Source organism: Esox lucius, chromosome 22, assembly GCF_011004845.1.
Source record: "Esox lucius isolate fEsoLuc1 chromosome 22, fEsoLuc1.pri, whole genome shotgun sequence".
In the NCBI taxonomy this organism is placed as follows: domain Eukaryota; kingdom Metazoa; phylum Chordata; class Actinopteri; order Esociformes; family Esocidae; genus Esox; species Esox lucius.
Window position 1 is genome coordinate 16,688,124 of NC_047590.1, and position 18,904 is coordinate 16,707,027.

The following is an 18,904-nucleotide window of genomic DNA, read 5'->3' on the forward strand; positions in this document are numbered from 1 at the left end:
TCCAGATCAGCTGTCAGGTGTCGTATCGTCTACGTCTCCATGCTCATATCCACCCAGATTTAAACGGCTTTCTGTAGTTCTTGGCTAGAAATGGTGCCGGCCATTTCCGGAATCCGGGATCCCCATAATCTGTAGAAGGATGGACTAGATCAGTCCCTGGGCCAGCGATGATTACCAACGGTAGTGTGTCATCCTGTGCAATGTGTCACTCACGCAGACATGGGTCATCTTTCATATGTTTCAGATGGAATGCTAGGCCGTGCTACTGTAGGCAGTCTAATAAACGGAAAAAATATGTTGTTGCTAAGCATTAAATCACCTGTTGCCCTAATTATTTACCGCTTTTGAAAAGGTGCTAAGGAGAGGAAGCTACCATTTAACTTGCAGTGCCACTCCCTTCCACCCATATTGTGGTTCAAAGGGTCCTACCAGCAAGGTCCCAGCTTGAAACAATACAGGACTGGAATGAGTGCAATTAACATACTTGCCCTTCAAAGTAACGGAACACCTGAGCTGCGTTAGATTACACCTAACATAAGCAACACTTGTTAAAAGGAAATGACCGGGAGCTGGTGCTGTTGTTGCCTGGAAGTGAAGTGGTTCTTACGAAAGATAAGTAAATTCCCTCAGCATGCCTGGTCTATAAACACCGGTCCGTGATCCAATACAGCGGAAATGGTTTCATAATCCACGGTTTCAATTTTTTCTTTTTTTCTTTCAGCTTCACGGCGTAGCTATTTCAAAACAGCCCTGGATCGCTTGGACATGATACTCTTCTCGCCAATCTCTGGAAAAGAATGGATTGGGACATTAATTTTCCACACAGGAATAAGTAGTGTTTCTGGCTAGAACAAAGCTTTCATTACATCCAGCAGAAGACAGCCAAATGCAACATCGCCGCTATAACCCCAGACAACTCCCACGTCGGGGTCAGATTGTTGGGCAGTCCAGAGGAACGGGCCTCTGGCGATACATCGGGAAACATGACGCGGGATGGCAGGGGCATAGCTGTAGCATCCCTCCTCCTTTCTTTATTATATGACATGTCCCGCTCCATAAACGCCCTTGTGTTTCGCTATCGTCAGTCAGGGTTTCCTTGACAGCAGGCCGACCAACCACTAGCCGCGGGGTTAAACCCCTCAGACAACAGATAATGAATCGGAATCTATGCGTTGACCAGGAACGTAAATGATCGCGTTTTTTGGGTTATAGGGGCGACGCTCATTCAAAGGTATTCAGCAGCCACGCTGGAGGACAGATGCTAGATTTTTTTTTTAAATTGTGTGTTTGTGTGTGTGCTGATTGCGGCGGGTTTTATCTGACTGACAATGACATCATCCTCCCTCCTGGAAATGAAGGGTTGGGAGGCAGGGCTGTGGTTTGGTCCTAGATAGTTGGATGGAGTTCACTCCATTGTCTGGCAGCTTCCTTTCCAGGCAGCTCAGTTCTCGTTCAGTGACCCAATGTCCAATAAGGGACATTTTTCTATAGTCCTCCCTCCCCCTGAATTCATCAAGCTTTCCTCCGATTGAGGCATGTGGACATAATGAACAAGACATGTAAGACTTCACCACTACAAGCCCACCTCAGGGACTGGCTGACAGAGACTAAGGGATTAAGACAGATTTACTAATGAGAGCTACCCTTGCACTCAAAACTCACACGGCCCGTGTGGATGACGTCATCGTCTGGTGTATTCTCACCTCCGTGACAAGACAGAACAGATGGTTTGGATCTGTCTGAGCCCTTGGGGGGGAAACACAGGGTGGGGCCTCTGTTTCTATCTCTACAGTGGGAAACCTTGGAAAGATGACAGAGGAGTTTGGACAGTGGCCCAAACAAGCCAAACCCAGCCTGGGCTATTTGGACACTACAAATTGAGAAGGATGTTTTGATATGAGGTCTGAGTCAGGGGCTTGAAATCACAATATTCAAGTTAATGCACATTGTCTACAAGCTGTGTTACCTCCAGTTTAAAATAGGATGTTCAAGCTTTGAGTTCTTCCGTGTGGCCATACCAAACGTCACGATGCCAAAAAGCAACATCAGATTTTATTTTTTCAAGGTTATTCTGGGTAATCATAAAACTGCCAGTAATATATGGGTGCTTAAAATGTGAGATCATACTCTTCTTTGTTTTAAAAATGAGTGTGCCTTAAAATATGAGGTCATACTTAACTTAAATTAAATTAGAGTTCCAGGCACAGTGTTTATGCACAAGGGTTTTATTCTCATGCGCTTGCTTGACCGGGTAATGTACAACTTCTTTCTAGCCAATGAACAGTACTCAAAAGTTTATTACTAACAAAAACCATTGCATGCTGTCATATATATACTGATGCTATAGGAAGAGCTGGGGGCGGAGGGCTGTTGTGTAATGTTTTCAGTCCAGCCAAAAGTTGTAAGTAAAATGATAATCTCTTGGCTTTTTCGATGTCAAATGGTTGCCATGGTAAAGACTACATCTGACTCCCAAATTGCAGAAGTACTGTATTGTTAACAACAAACTTTGCAAAAATCTTATACTTTTTAGTGTATGTAAAGATTTGGTGTTGATCACTTACTGAACTCGGTAAAAAAAAACATACAAAATTTGAAAGAAGAAATGAAGTAAACCTATGATACTGGGGCACTAACCCCACCGCTGTTGTGCACGGGTGTGAGTGTGTGTGTGCATTCAACAGCTGCATCCCTGAAAAAGGATTACCGTGTCAGAATCCTCAGACACCTCGCTCTGACATTGATACTTGCCCGTTGACTATCTGGCAAGTATCGATGTCAAATCTATGGCCTCTTCAAACACCTCCACTGCAACTCGCAAAGTTCTCCGTAAGGCACCTATTTATTATCCTGAGGACAAATCTATCCCCATATATTGGCTCCCTGTAGCTTTGCTGTTTGACACAGCCTGGCCTCATGTTCTTGTAGGGGTCGGGGAAAACTGAAAGGGGTACTTAATGGTGTATTGGTCAAGTGTAATCAAGGTAATCTTGCAATGTAGTTAGTGGTACTGTGGAAACCTTATCCTGCTCACTTCCCCCTGGCATCAAGTATTGTAGCTTTAGCCTTTAATGTTACTAGCCGTGTCACACAAATTGGCCTCTCTCATGTTTCTCTAAGGCTGTGGTATACTGTAGCTCCAAACCACTCACAACATCAAGGGAATAATAAGGTATCTGCTTCAAACACCAAAATCATTTGATAATCTCATATGTTCGTGTTATGTTTTTGGTCGTGTAGAAAGCATTTTGGGTATTTGGTGTGAAGAGCATTGGATCAGATTCCAGAAGACAAGCCAGAAATGTGTCAAGCATGGCTCTCCTAATACACTGTATCTCGCAATCAGATTACATTTCTTTGTGGTGTTGTTCTTCTGTTGTGCTTCAGTTGCTGTTTGTAGTCTTGTGAATTGGGTGGCCTTAGCCGACTCTAATCAGCCGATCGGGGCACTGGGTCTGTTTAGTACTTGTTTAAATGGATTGAGAACTGGTCAAGTCTGAATTCCAGTTGTGAAAAAATTACCTGGATTTTGTTTAATGCGAAGCCAGGCGTGTTCCTGCAATTTGAATTACATTTCTGTAATGTTCTTTGAGATGCCTGGTGGGCTGGTAAAATTCGGCCGTGTTTTTGATTGAGCAATTTGAACTTGATCCACATGGCTCCTTTGAGAAACGTACATTTGTCTGGCTTGCCTTCATTGTGTGCCATTGTGTTGCCATTAAGCGGGGTGTATTTTCGTTCTTTGCTACACAGCTGAGGTAGGCCACTGAAAAACAATGCCTGATTTTGCAATTATCGTGATTCATATGGCCTTCAGACTAAATGGAAAAGGTATATCAATCATCGCAAACACCTGGACAAAAGAAGAGGAGTGAGACATTCAAGATACTACTGCTTCTCCTATTTCGCTGCTTCAAACATACTTTCCCAACATGCATTGGGACAGGGTGGTCCCGGTGACAGCTCTTTGTTGCTTCCTGCCAAACACCTCGTCCCCATAGTTTTATCGTTTGGTTTCTATATCATGCCTTGACATTCGACTACCTTCTGTCTTGTCAAGTTCTCCCAAGGCTTCAGGATATGGCCTTGAATTCATTCTCTCCCCCATCCTAACCACAAACTATTCATCTGTCCCGATGTAACCACAAACTCAGCTCCACTCCCATTCAGCCAGTCTATTCTAATAGAATTACTACATTGGAAAGTTGACACTTGTAAATGGCTGTGCTAGGGAGACTGAATGGTTCGGGACATGCTAGATAACACTTCATTAGCAGACTGACCTAGCTTGCCTCTAACAAAGGGCTGCATTCACATCGAACCTGTAAACAGACTTGATGATGGCCTCGTCCAGTCATGCGTCAGCAGTTGAATTCCGTCGAGGAAAAGAAAATTGAACCCTGCGTTCCTATAAATGTGAGTAATTAACAGTTCTCACCTCAGAATTAGTCGTTTCCTAACACTGCGCAATTTACAAGGTCTATTTCAGATTTTACACAGAGCTAATTAAACTGTGTACATACAGAAGCTGGAAGCGTGATCACCACGTCGCCTCGTTTGTTGACGGGATGACCCAATGATTAACAGCCCATGCAAATATATATCACTGACTCAGACGCCGTAAAACAACCAGGACTTGTTCTCACTATTCCTGGTGAAAACAACACTTTTACTTCTGTGGAACAGAAGTATGTGAAATGTTCTCCAAGTAAACCAAAGGGTATAATGGGTTTTATCTAGTTTGAGTTTCGAACATCGTGGACTTAAAACTAGATCCCATTGGTACATAAAGGATGTGAGGTCATAGTGCGGTGATGACATTGATTTCCTGGGAAAGTGTCATTTGTTAGACAAGTGCCCGACCAGTGAGAGCTTAAGCAGCACTGCACTTGACCTAAACCATTAGACTTTACATCAGGGGACACACGTGTCAGAGAGAGGCATGCAAACATCTGCCAGGGGATCACTGTGTGTCAGCCTTCTGGACTGTACATGTCTCTCTTGGCATGCATCATCACTGATGGCTAAATTAATTTTACATGACAGAACACTGGATAAATGCATTTGCATGAAATTGCATTGTGATTTTAAGGCCATCAAAGAAAAAGAGAGAGTGAGAAAGGGAGAGGGAGAATGTTTGCCACATCCAAGTTTGAATGAAATGCTTGCACAATTCAGCCAGACAAAGAAGGGGGAAAGCATTCGCCACGATAAGAGATTTCAGCTGGCAGCTCTGGGCTCCTTTTCCCCTATAATTTACTCACTATCTTGACATAATGTTGGCGGTGAGCACGAGTAGCACATTGTACAGCCAGACACAGCAGCTGCTGCCAGCCTCAATGACGTTATGTCCACGCCCGCGTTCCAAATGGCACCCTTTTCCCGTTATACTTCCCGGGCCGAAAGTAGTGCATTGTGTAGGGAACTAGGTGGCATTTGGGACGCAGTCAAGTTATTGCTGCTGGTCACTTCCTTTCAGACTGACAATATGAAAAGCATTGACCCTCCACTTCCTGTATACGGGTTGTGCCAAGCTGTAATTTAAGAAGTACTGTGGTCAGGCTATCCACTCAAACAACTGCTAGAGATAAATCCATCACAAAACATATCCTTTTCCTGGTAAAAGTATCCGTAACACGTATTTTTTGTCTTATTGTATTCCGTTTTTGAATACATTTTTATTACATTAAATCCGTGCACATGAACATAGCATGGATTTAGAAGCATGATTCACCATCACCTGCACATAGGGTCAAAGGTAAGCCAGTGTGGACTAAAAATATTGGGTTTACGCCATACTGGTAAAACAAGAATCCGTCGCAATATTTTAAACAAAATGCTAAGACATATGGGGCAGCACACTATAATTTAACATTACAGCTTTTCAACTGATGAAAATGAGCAAACTTAATTGAAATGGGCAGTACATGTCATTCTCGCATTTGGGCACTTTTGTTGTAATCTAAAACTTGGCTCCATGTCACCAGATTCTATGAACACAGAAAATGGTGAATGCTTTTGATTTGATTTAATTTCACATTCGAAAATACATGAAAAATGTTACACCAAGCGGCAGATACACATACTTCAAACTATTTAGGAAGGCAAACACAATAAAGCACAAGACTGTTTTCCATTGTGGTCCTCATTGAAGGCAAAGGCGTGTTTGTCCGAATTTTTGTTAACAGATTTTTCCCCCCTGAAAGTCCCCTTGACTTTTTGGCGTACCTCTGGTAACTGAAACCCTAATAGCTGGACACACTTACGCAAGAAATGAATCCATTTATACAAGGGACAGTGACACAAAGTTGGCAAATCTGGCATTTAATTTCTCAAAAGATGGAGGAGATTTTTTTTACAGTGCTTAAAAACGCCAGGGAGAAGGATTGGGAGGGCTATCGTTCATTAAGCAAAGCACTTACATGTGCTTAATCATCTAAAGTAGGTTAATGGTTGTTCCTTTTTGTTTCATAATTTATCTCCTCTGTCTACATGTGCCATGTTTTAATGTCCATTATGGCGAAGTACGAAGTTACCCAATCCATGGGGTTCTCTCTCTCTCTCTCTCTCTTTCTCTGTGTCTACCTCTCTGTCCCTCTGTCTGTCTCTCCCTTTCTCTCCCTTTCCCTACACCCCATCTGTATAGATCTCTCGTTCTCTTGTGTGTGTGTGTGTGTGTGTGTGTGTGTGTGTGTGTGTGTGTGTAAATCACTTGCTGCTCTTCTCAAAATGGCGTCGATCCGATACATTTAACTTTGATCTAGGGTTATTCTATTCCTTACAAGGCTTTTCCTTCTAGAAAAAGAAGAAAGGAGGAAAAGGGAGAGTATGTACTCAGTGGTCTGCTGGGCTAATCATTACACTCTGTCAGAGATATATAATCAAATGACGCCATGCTATGATGGGCTGCTGCTCTAATTGGCCCACACATTTACTGACACTTTTCTACACTATATTTCCCGAATCCAGTAATACTTGAGCCGACAGACAATTTTGTATTCTACAACAGGGTTGTCAAATGAAGCATAATGATTGGTTGAAAGGCATTCTAAACCGTGTGGATGTTTACTCAGTGTAGCCATGACCACTGATACATTTGATCTCCACTGTAAACGGCACCGAAGCATTATTTCCCAATGCATCTCATCAGGCAATAGGTTTTCAATAACGGGTGTTTGTACAAAATGTTGGAATCTGCCTCTCTGGTGGAACTGGCTAAAACATTGGCAGGGCAAGACATGCAACTTTTCTGATATGAACTGAATCATACATGATTCAGTGATTCAGTTCATATCAGAAAAGTTGCATGTCTTGCCCTTACAATGTACTAGCCAGTTTGATGCTGTTTATTCATTATAAAAAGTAAAAATAACCAGTAAAATGAGAGTAAATGCAGCTAGTTTACTGTATCTCTTGTTCCAGGACTAATATTCGGTTAACATTCGAAAGACAAGAGGCAAAGCTTGAATAGCACTGTCTAGTCCTGATTAATTGACATAAATGAATAAATAATACTCATTTTTGAATCCAGTGGACCAAGTTACTGCTTATTGTGTGAACCTACTTGCTTGATGATCCAGATGATGGACAGCACAGTGGCTGACTGCCTAATGGCCCTAGCCACTAGAATGAATCAAATGACGACAAGTCCGTCAGAACAATAAAAGTACAAATCAAAAGCACCTCAAACTAGCTCGGGAAGCCACACTTTCTGAACTATTTCCTTGTCGACGGATGAAAAAGTGTGAATAAACGTATTGAACTTCCATAATTAATGAAAATATGCCACTCACTGTTTATACTTTGATGTAATGAAATTCATGTTACGAAGTGGATTAGACTCTTTCATTTATATAATTTAGTTGCCCATGAAGAGCTGATTATTTTTCTTTATGGTGCTGTACAGGTTATGAATCATCTGTTACAGGGTCGTTCTGTCCGGAGGAAACCAGAGCCAACATGCTTTCCCTTTTAGTTTTTTTATTACATTCATGAATGTGTGCCAGGTTCCTGTATTTTGGGTTACACCAGGAAAGTGCAAAATATGCTAAATCAAATTGGGAGTGAGTTCCTGTCTGTATGTGGCTCAAATTGAGTCTTTGATGAACAAACTCCTAGCATAGCTAGGGTTTTCAGCTGGGAGCTGAAGCGCTGTTATAGCTGAGTATTTTGATAGGCTTATGTGACAAGACACGACAGATGGTTTGGGTCAGTCTAGGACCCAGCCTGGATTATCTTTGATCTTATTACATCGACATGCACTGGTACTCATCTGAGTAATTCTATTATTGCTTAGTTGTAATAAACCTGATTACTTTGGAAAAAGAGACAACAGAATTCCTCATATTTTTTTATATTCCATGAATTACCCTTCAGTGCTCATGATGGTTTATGCTAAATGTATGTGCAGACACATACATTGTCTGCAAAAACATTTTCTCGATCATTTTCTGGCATGTATAGTTAAAGGATTATACTTGCCTGCAACTATAACTGAAATCTCCTCCACTCCTTCAATTGCAGTTGTTTAGCTGACATCCAAATGAGGGGTGTTGTACAATACAATCATTGTTGATTGGATCATTTCTAACCAATCAAAGTCTCAAAGCCAATTACACGTTTTAGCAATTTTTGTTTAGCCACCTTTGTTCTGGCTCAGGCCCAACCCACTGGTTTCTGTGGACCGATCTGGGACCGATCAGGATCTATAACTTTGAGGTAACTCAGATCCACACTCCTTGCGGGGGACCCCCCCCCCCCGGGACTTGTGTTAGCAATGAGGTGGTGGAGTAAGGGTATGGGGTTAGGGGTCATGTCCATTTAAACACCCGTAAAGCAGCTCTCAGGATGTTCAGGTTGCAGAGCCAGCCAGGAGGCTTGCATTACGTGTCACAAAGTCCAAAGGCTCCTGTACCCGACATCACTACTGCATGTTGAGTAAACACCCGGTAGAACTGTGGGTGTAAATAGTACATCAAGTGTATGCAAGCAAATTAGGAAACACACTTCTGGTTGTTGCAGCTCATGGTATGGGGACGACAAAACATAAATCCACATGGGGAGGGGGTCGGAGGGACGGAGAGAAAGAAAGGGAAAGAGAGTGAGACGGAGTGAGAGAGAGCAAAAGAAAAAGAGAGAAGCGGCACAGGAGCCATATGGATTTGATTACATGACTTGTGATGTCATCTGTGTCCAGTAATCAGGCCCCAAGTATCACACAAACGAGTGTCTCAGCTCTCAGCCTGCATGCTCAGACGACACGCTCACAGGAGAGATATTCCCTTGTCGTCTATGGGCACTGTTTCATTCCTAAGCGGTGGGGTCATGGTTAGTTCATCCTATATGCTGTAGGAAAACTTGTGGCCTGAAACATTGGTTTATTCACTCGGTGTGTCTCAAGGGAATATCACTTAAATGACAGATTATTTACAAAGGCCATATTTAGCCCTCAAAACATTATAAGAGTAACATGAATGCTGTACAAATAGGTTTAGAACATGTCTTAGAGACATAAGTGTTCTTCTGCAATGCACACTTAGGGGGCCATTGGTCTATGATAGTGTCTATGGGAAATGTTCTCTAAAACCACACACTTTTACCACTCGCAAACCGATTCGTGATACTCCACATTCCTTTCAGGAGCGTCAGAGAAAGACTCATACCAATACTTTGCATAATACTGGGTTTTTGTTTTTCCACTATTTATGATCTGGCACATGCTTCACATAGAGAACATGTTTGTGTGGCCAACTTTCATGTCCAATGACGAACATCTGGGAACTGTAGTACACTCTTAAGGACTTGTTAGAAATGTCCAGATTCCGAAATACACAGACCTAATTGGGCTTTCTAAATCAAGGAATGTGTTTGTGTCAAGAACAAACACGTTGTTACAAACATTCTACAAAAAGTCATGACAGTATCACCACGAAATGTTCGCAAAGAAACCTGATCGCACTATGTGAAAAGATTTGTTTGTTAAACTATCGACTAGGGTAAAAGTTGTTTGGGGTCATTTTGACACCCAGCCAAAAACATTTAATTCTGCCTATAGTTTTGTAAATAGGATATTTTTTTATTCTGGGGTTTTCTAAGGACACTTATAGCCAGAGTGATTTTGACTAGATAGACAGATCATATGCAGAGATTTAGTCTAGGTTACCTAGAATTGAAAATCTGTTTCTTCTTTTTTCTGGGGGGGAGGCTATTAATATTTGCAATACCGCCATGCAAAGGAAGGGAACAGTCTTCTACCTAGCTACACTGTATCTCAATGAAACCAGAAAAAAATATATAATGTGTTGATATTTTTTCAATGCTTTTTACTCGACATGGCCATTAATGACTTTGTATTATTGGAATCCAGTAGAAACCATTTATTATTCTCTCACAGGTTCAAACACCACATCCCAGTTTAAGCCACCACCAATACTCAAACCAGATTTCTTTCAATATTCACTGACAAAAATGCAGAACAGGGAATAACTGCTTATCATAAAAAATATTTGTGGGCCTTGACAGACTTGGCAGAGATTCAGTGCCATATTTACACACCTAAAAATCACATTGTTTGACTGTGTGTATATTAAAAAGTTACCTAATTGTTGTATTTTTATATATAAAACTGCCAATAGTTTAAAATTTTTGTAAATGTTATGAATACTTAATAGAACTGTAATTTAGAACTTGATATGCTTTGAATCTACACAGTTTTGCACTCTAGTTTTTCTACGGCTAAAATATATTTGTTTGTTTGGATCCAGGTTTCTCTGGAGCCAAAAGTTAAAGGTAGACATTTTGACCTTATAGAGAGTTTACCTGCGCAGATTAAGCACTGTATGTAGGAACCTATATTTAGAACTGGTTAGAACTAACTTTGATCATTTACAAAATACAAATTGCCAACTACAGTACTATTAACACTTCGCTGCAGTGAAATCTGTTATGCATTAATGTGTTTTCCAAAAATGGTTGTAGTTTCTAAAATGTTATACACTGTAAATACCCAAAGCCCTAAAATATACTTATATGTGCATTTTTCTATGCTATATTGGATACTATAACAGTTAGTTGGAATTAAATGAGGATGTGAGAATGCTTGTTTAAGCATTCTGCCATAGACCCTACTATTACCAATGATTTACAAATGTAATAATTCAAAGCATTTTGGACCATTTTAGAAGTCCAAAACTCTGGTCAATCTGATATTCAATGTATGTAAAATATCTGGATTAGTTTGGAAGGTTAATTTCCTACCATTTGTGAACTATTAACAAGGAAGTATGGGGTTGTTGCTTGGAACCCGAGCTTTGGTGCCCATTGAAAACATCTTTGACTAAGAGGAGTTTGGAAAGGAAATGTCCTAGTATTTCCTTAATCCCCCCTAATAATGAGATAATGGATCATGGTTGCATTCGTTTGCTGGTGCTGTGAACTCCATTGTATCTGTAAACACTTGACGCTCTGTCAGACAACAATCAAGACATTGAGTTTACTGGGGAAGGCAATTTACTCAACAATCTCTATTAGAAGGCTATATCCAGTATTTTGGGCCACTGATGTTAAATTATTCAGTTGGTTGAACTGTAGTCAACTGGCAACTATTTAGTGTGAATCAATTATTCATCATACATGATGAATGAAGCGGACAGGAGAGACGTCAGTGTAAAATAGGATAACCTAGTTATCATGCGTTACGATCTGTGAGCTGTTTATGCAAGGACAGTTTCTAAATGAAACCTCGGCTGAACTCCTGACTACAAACGCAGGAGTCCATATTACACTTATGAATACTGCTCCAGTCGTCTAGCTGTAACGTAGCCACACTTTAAGCAGTGAGTGTATTATTATTTTTTTACCTTGCCCCCCCACCCCGTTGGGACTGAGCCCACAACCCAGGAGACGCAAGGGCCATGCTCTACCAATTGAGCTACACAGGAACATTATCATTTCATAAAGGTCTTACAAATAAATTATGTAGGATACCTCAAATGTGCCCTCAAGACTGGCTAGCCCTAAAGATACCGCTGGCTTATTCGGAGTTAGGTAAAACAGCCTTTGGCTGCGTCTCTCACTCATTGACATTTTGGTGACATTTCATGTCTGAATATTTGTTCAGGTTTGTTTAATTGCTTTAAAGCAGGACTCACCCGTAAAAGAGAGCTAGGTCTCAGTTTGATTTCTCTGTATAAAATAAGAAAAGAATACTGGTTGGGGAGAGGCAGGACAAAATGTGTGCATTCACTAATGTGAGTTGTTCAGGATTACAGCATCTGCTACATGACAAAACTGTAAATACTGGGAATAAATCTACGCATGCACACTTTCCAAACACGTGCGTGTACACACACTCACGGGAGCACATAGAATCATGTACAAAAGTGTGAGCTTACGTCTAATGGAACTATGTCTTATGGTTGCCATGGTATCCAAACTGTCGACCTACTGAATTGAAGAGGCTTGGAGAAGAACAGGGTCAGCCCTTCGGGTACCAGTTACTTGTCTTACTCATGGCCACCAAGGTGGTTTGGGACTGCACCTGGAAAGTTAGCACGGTTAAACAGGACCGAGACTTACATTAAACGCCTGACTCCTACGTCTGAGACCATGGAATCAATGTGGTCTTGGCGCTGTGGTCTCTGAGGTATCTGTGTGGAGATGAAATGGGCAGTAAGGTGGAACTAAGGTGGTTCTGTAAACCATGCTTGTGTGTTTAGACACCTTGGTTTTTACCTGGAAAGGTTGAAGGCCTGTAATTGTAAGGTTGCCAGTTTGGGGGCAGTTCCTAACTAATCAAGCACAAGGGAGGAGTTAAACCTAGACCTGTTTTAAAGTGTCCCCTTTCTGTGGAATGGGTTCAACATCTGATACCAAGACAGTTGCTGGTTGAAATCTTAGGTCTCATTGAAGAAAACTGTTGGATGGGAACCAGTAATTGGAGGGTAATACAGTAAGCCTAGATGCCATATTCTCCTGGTTTGCCCTTGAGCAAGGAACAAACACAAAACAGCTCAAATGTGCAATAGTAATAATTTTTTTTGAATATTCATTCATGATTTTTACTTCAGCCTGTGGGAGCTACCACAAAGTCCTCAGTTCACACACACACTGACTCAACATGGATGTTTGGTTCACCAAACCACCTCTTTCACGCTTTCAATCCATCTGTGCAAAGATTGGATCCTAGCCCTGATATCTCTAGTCAGGTCACCTTTTAAGGTTTCAAGAAAGCTTCCTCATCATGGTACGTAATTCTGTTGTGTGACTGGACTGTCAGGGGTGGATATAGCGACAGCTAAAAGTCAAGTTCCAGTTGGGCAGTGTCTGAGGCCTGGATTCAATTCAGATCTGCATTGTAGCAGGGTTGACATGTTAAGCCTTGAGCCAACATCTTTAAATGATACATAGCTGAAAAGGCGAGATCAGATTGAATCATAGCCTAAGTCAATATGTGTTCTATTGCACATATTACTTTGTGAAATATATTCCACTAGGGTTTCTTAAATGTCAATCCAAAATAAAGTGTCACCCATGTGTGGATATGTGTAAGTGTGGGGGTGTGCGTGCAGGCTCCAGAGACAAACATGTCCACCAACTGTGGTTCGAGCGAGAAAAACATTTTTTTTCTTGTTTCCATTGGGGAAAAAGCTTTCCATTCTCATCTTCCAAAAAGGGTTTAGGGTCAAAGATAGGTTTTTTGGGGTTATGTTTAAGATTAATATGTTTAGATTTCTGCATTGGTAGAATAAGAATATTTTGTGGGGGGGGGGGGTATTTGCATACAGTCATCCGGTGAAGTGTTGAGCAAGTTGTCGATAGGTGGATGAAGAGGGCATGGCTGCAGTGTGTGGGGTAGTTCCTAAGGCTTCAGGCTTACAACAGGCAACTGTTCTTCTAGATGTCCTGGATGTGTGGGTGCTTGGCACCCATAATGGTTTACTGGGCCCTGTTATTTATCAACTGTAGGGCCTCACAGCCCTTCCATATCAGTGACTGATGCAGCTGGACATATGCAGTAATTTATATTACATTTTACATGATTGGTTGACGTTCTTACAGTATTCATAAAACATGTACCCAGTAAACATATAAATGATGTAATATATATATATATATATATATATATATATATATACATATATAATAAATAAACACTGCTAAATGTATGTGACATACTAAGTACATTAACCAGTTTTAGTACGTAAAAAATATACTACTTGTTACATTTAGAATAGTGATCACATTACCCGCTGTTATGATATTAAATGTGGCTGTGTTCGTTAAACATGAACACATTACTACTTACAGACTTTCTTACAACACAGACAAGTTCATTGACTTTTTTCTCATTAGAATGAATGACTCCTACTGACAAAAGCCAGAAGGAAATGTGGTAATCCAAAGTGCTCGTCTCTCGTCAACCGTTTGTGCAGCGTCGAGAGTATTGACAAAGCTGAGAGGGCAGATATTTCACACGTTAGATATGTCACTCAACACCTCTGCCTTCACTTGTTATACAGCACATCACACATATCTGAACACATAGACACCCATGCACACATGCAAAGGCCTTTTGACACACACACACACACACACACACTGAAGAACACACACACACTGACTGGAGCACACACCCCTTTGAGAGGAAGGGAGGCCGTACAACACAAAGTTCCATATAAGGCTATGGTGATGATGTAATGCTCTGTAGGCAGCGAGCGTGTAGTGAGACATCTCTTATTGTTTAGTTTCACTGCTGGAATGTCCACATCACAGAGCACTCTCTGAGAGTAGAGGGAGAGAGAGAGAGAGCACAACGACAGAATGAGCCTAAATCACTGAGGCTTTCACTGCATAGACCCATGGAACAGGTAGGAGGCAATGCTAACTCCGCTTTAGCTGCTCTGTGGTCAGTATGGAGAATGAATTCATTAAAACTTTGCAGTATTCAGTTGGGGTAGTGTAAATAATTAAATTCGGACTAAAGGGATGTTTTGTCTTTTGTCATATAATTAATCATTTAAAATGCATGCTTGATTTCAAAAGTTCAGAAAAGGTTTCTTTAACTACTTGGACAAATTTAAAAATGTCATGTTTTTAAGTTTAAAGGGATGCAAGTACATTGACTAATGATTTTAAAGTTACATACATTTCTCAAGGAAATATAATTTGCTTATAATTTTTATTGCATATTTTGTTTTAAATGTAACATTGGAGAGAATTTTTATATAAAGTAATTATATACTGTAGTTTTTATGTATTGGTTTATTTGGTAAGCGGGGGAAAAGGTCACAGTGAAATTAAAAAGATGATGGATGGAAGGTTATTTTAACTTTATTTTATGTAAAAGATTAATCAGTCTACATACTCAATTTTATTTTCTGACCTGTACTTTTTAAAAACCAACAAGTTCATCTTAAATATATGCCACAAATGAACTGTGAATTCCAGAAAATTTCTATTATTGCAAGCAGATCTATAGTGGTTTATGGTTTATAGTGGTTTATAGTGGTTATTGAAAACATATATAGTGTTATTTATATATATATATATAAAATTAATTAAAACTAAACTAACAGATTTGCTTATCATTATATGCATTCATCCTGCTTACTGATTGCCCTCTGCTGGACATATACTGGCTAGCTTCCAATGCCTTTTACAAAGCAAGCTCCCCCAAGGAAGATTCCTATTTAATAACAGCCTCCATCGATTTTCACTAAAAACTGTCTTCACAATTAAACATGACCAGATAAGAGATTTTAAAGAAATGGACATTACCTTCTATAACAAGGGCATAGACTTGAACATTACCTTCTATAAAAAGCACAATGACTTGGACATTACCTTCTATAAAAAGCACATTGACTTGGACATTACCTTCTATATTTAACACAGAATACAGACCACTGTATCGCCACCGTAGCGACAGAAGGCTCACAGTTTCCAGCTCTGAGTCCACTGGCCACAGCTGCTTATTTCAATGTGCGAAGAACCCTCCGTGCCCATGCTGTAATGGTGGGCATGGTGACACCCTGCCGGATATGCGTGTCTCTTTGTATATTAATAAGCTAGGTAGAGTAATCATCAGTTTTGTGTTATTAGCCCTCTGAACCCACACTCAAAACTGCCAAAACAACAATCTTCCAAACCATAGCAGCTCCTTGTTGGACCGGATATCTTTAGGCTTACTGACGCTCCAGCGTTTGGAAAATTGGTGTTGACAAAATAAATATGGCCTCTCGCATACCTTGTAATCAACATTTTTCTTGATGTCACAATGTTAATTGTGCAATAGAATGTACTAATTTAGAATTCTTCATATTTTGGAAGACATGATTAACAGACAACTTTAACATTATGCAGCTGACATCTTGTTTAACCAAGTTTGATGGCATATTATTTTCCTGAGCTCAAATCGTAACCTCCATTACTCCCCTTATAGCCATAGTCACAGTTGACCTAGTCTCAATTGAACTTCTGTCCTCCAAACTTGTGTTATTCTATTGTCAGTTCCAACTTATCCAGCAGACTTCTCAGTACATTGCTCCTGAAAAAAGATACTGTACTCTAATGTCAACTGATTTGGATTCCAAGGAGTACATGTCATTACTCTCCAGGGAAATTATATAGAATGCAATGCCTTAGCTGATCTTATGGAGAAATTCTAACTTTAGCCACCTCTACCATAGAATCTATAAGTGTACTTGTGGGGTTGTGAGAATGTCTTAAAACATAATTGAATCACCTGAAATATAGTCCACACTTGGTTCATGTTTGGCAAATAATAAACAATAACCTATTTTTGTCAGTAATTTTTTTGTAGCAGTCATTGGAGTCTGTAATGGCTGTTAATGTAAAAAATATTCATTTTTTCATATAAATACTTTAAAGCAGTTGAAAGAAACTGTCCATTTTAAGATTTCCACATAAATAGAAGTCCCAAACGAATACTTTTTTCATGAGATAGCCATAAAGAATAACTGGTAATGATGCATATTTCTAGAATGGCCTTAACTCTCCTTTCTGGTTAGATAAATAAACATGTACTTACTTAAAAGGCCATAAAGCACATGGTCAAAATATTATAAAAATATAAAAAATAATAATGAAGGAATCCATTTATGTTAAACACCTGCTATGTAATGCAGGAAATGTACCTGAATTAATATTCTGCTTCTATAATGTATAGTATCTCACAAAAGTGAGTACACCCCTCACATTTCTGCTAATATTTGATTATATCTTTTCATGTGACAACACTGAAGAAATGACACTTTGCTACAATGTAAAGTAGTGAGTGTACAGCTTGTATAACAGTGTACATGTGCTGTCCCCTCAAAATAACACAACACACAGCCATTAATGTTTAAACCGCTGGCAAAAAAAGTGAGTACACCCCTAAGTGAAAATGTCCAAATTGTGCCCAATTAGCCATTTTCCCTCCCCGGTGTCATGTGACTCGTTAGTGTTACAAGGTCTCAGGTGTGAATGGGGAGTATGTGTGTTAAATTTGGTGCTATCGCTCTCACACTCCCTCATACTGGTCACTGGAAGTTCAACATGACACCTCATGGCAAAGAACTCTCTGAGGATCTGAAAAAAAGAATTATTGCTCTACATAAAGATGGCCTAGGCTATAAGAAGATTGCCAAGACCCTGAAACTGAGCTGCAGCACGGTAGCCAAGACCATACAACGGTTTAACAGGACAGGTTCCACTCAGAACAGTCCTCGCCATGGTCGACCAAAGAAGTTGAGTGCACATGCTCAGGGTCATATCCAGAGGCTGTCTTTGCGAAATAGACATATGAATGCTGCAGAGGTTGAAGGGGTGGGGAGTCAGCCTGTCAGTGCTCAGACCATACGCAGCACACTGCATTAAATTGGTCTGCATAGCTGTTGTCCAAGAAGGAAGCCTCTTCTAAAGATGATGCACAAGAAAGCCTGCAAACAGTTTGCTGAAGACAAGCAGACTAAGGACATGGATTACTGGAACCATGTCCTGTGGTCTGACGAGAACTTATTTGGTTCAGATGGTGTCAAGCGTATGTGGCGGCAACCAGGTGAGGATTACAAAGACTAGTGTGTCTTGCCTACAGTCAAGCATGGTGGTGGGAGTGTCATGGTCTGGGGCTGTATGAGTGCTGCCAGCACTGGGGAGCTACAGTTCATTGAGGGAACCATGAATGCCAACATGTACTGTGACATACTGAAACAGAGCATGATCCTCTCCCTTTGGAGACTGGGCCGCAGGGCAGTATTCCAACATGATAACGACCCCAAACACACCTCCAAGACGAACTCTGCCTTGCTGAAGAAGCTGGAGGGTAAAGGTGATGGACTGGCCAAGCATGTCTCCAGACCTAAACCCTATGGAGCACCTGTGGGGCATCCTCAAACGGAAGGTGGAGGAGCGCAAGGACTCTTACATCCACCAGCTTCGTGATGTCGTCATGGACGAGTGGAAGAGGACTCCAGTGGTGAACTCCATGCCCAAGAGGGGTTAAGGCAGTGTTGGAAAATGATGGTGGCCACACAAAATATTGACACTTACGGCCTAATTTGGACATTTTCACAAAGTGTCATTTTTTCTATGTTGTCACATGAAATTATATAATCAAATATATAAAAATGTGAGGGGTGTACTCACTTTTGTGAGATACTACATCTGCAGAATAACACCCTTTCTGTTTAAAAATGGGGTAACCAGGGCTACTTGCACTAGCAGACTCCGAAGTCCAGAACCTTGACTAAGATCAAATTCTATTCTGGTTTGAATACATCACTGTAGAAACAGTGGTAGCTATGATAAAGAGTGTAAACAAGGATAGAAAAGTGAGCGTTCTAGCTACATTTACAGGACTTTATATGGCTGCCACACCTCTACCCTAACCTCTCAGATATAT

At 40.6% G+C, this 18,904-nt stretch overlaps 1 protein-coding gene across 4 annotated transcripts in view; it reads left to right on the forward strand.

Annotated features, from left to right (window-relative positions):
• Positions 1–18,904, forward strand: part of filip1l (filamin A interacting protein 1-like) — a 61,620-nt gene that overhangs the window by 32,479 nt on the left and 10,237 nt on the right. Inside the window, exon 1 of one of the 4 annotated variants that reach the window (XM_013139838.4) lies at positions 14,693–14,905. The exons of 2 other annotated variants lie outside the window; for them this stretch is intronic. The gene's annotated coding sequence lies outside the window, so the exon portion shown is untranslated. Of the gene's footprint in view, positions 1–14,692; positions 14,906–18,904 lie in introns of those variants that run through there. One more of the 4 variants, XM_013139837.4, reaches the window with a different exon arrangement.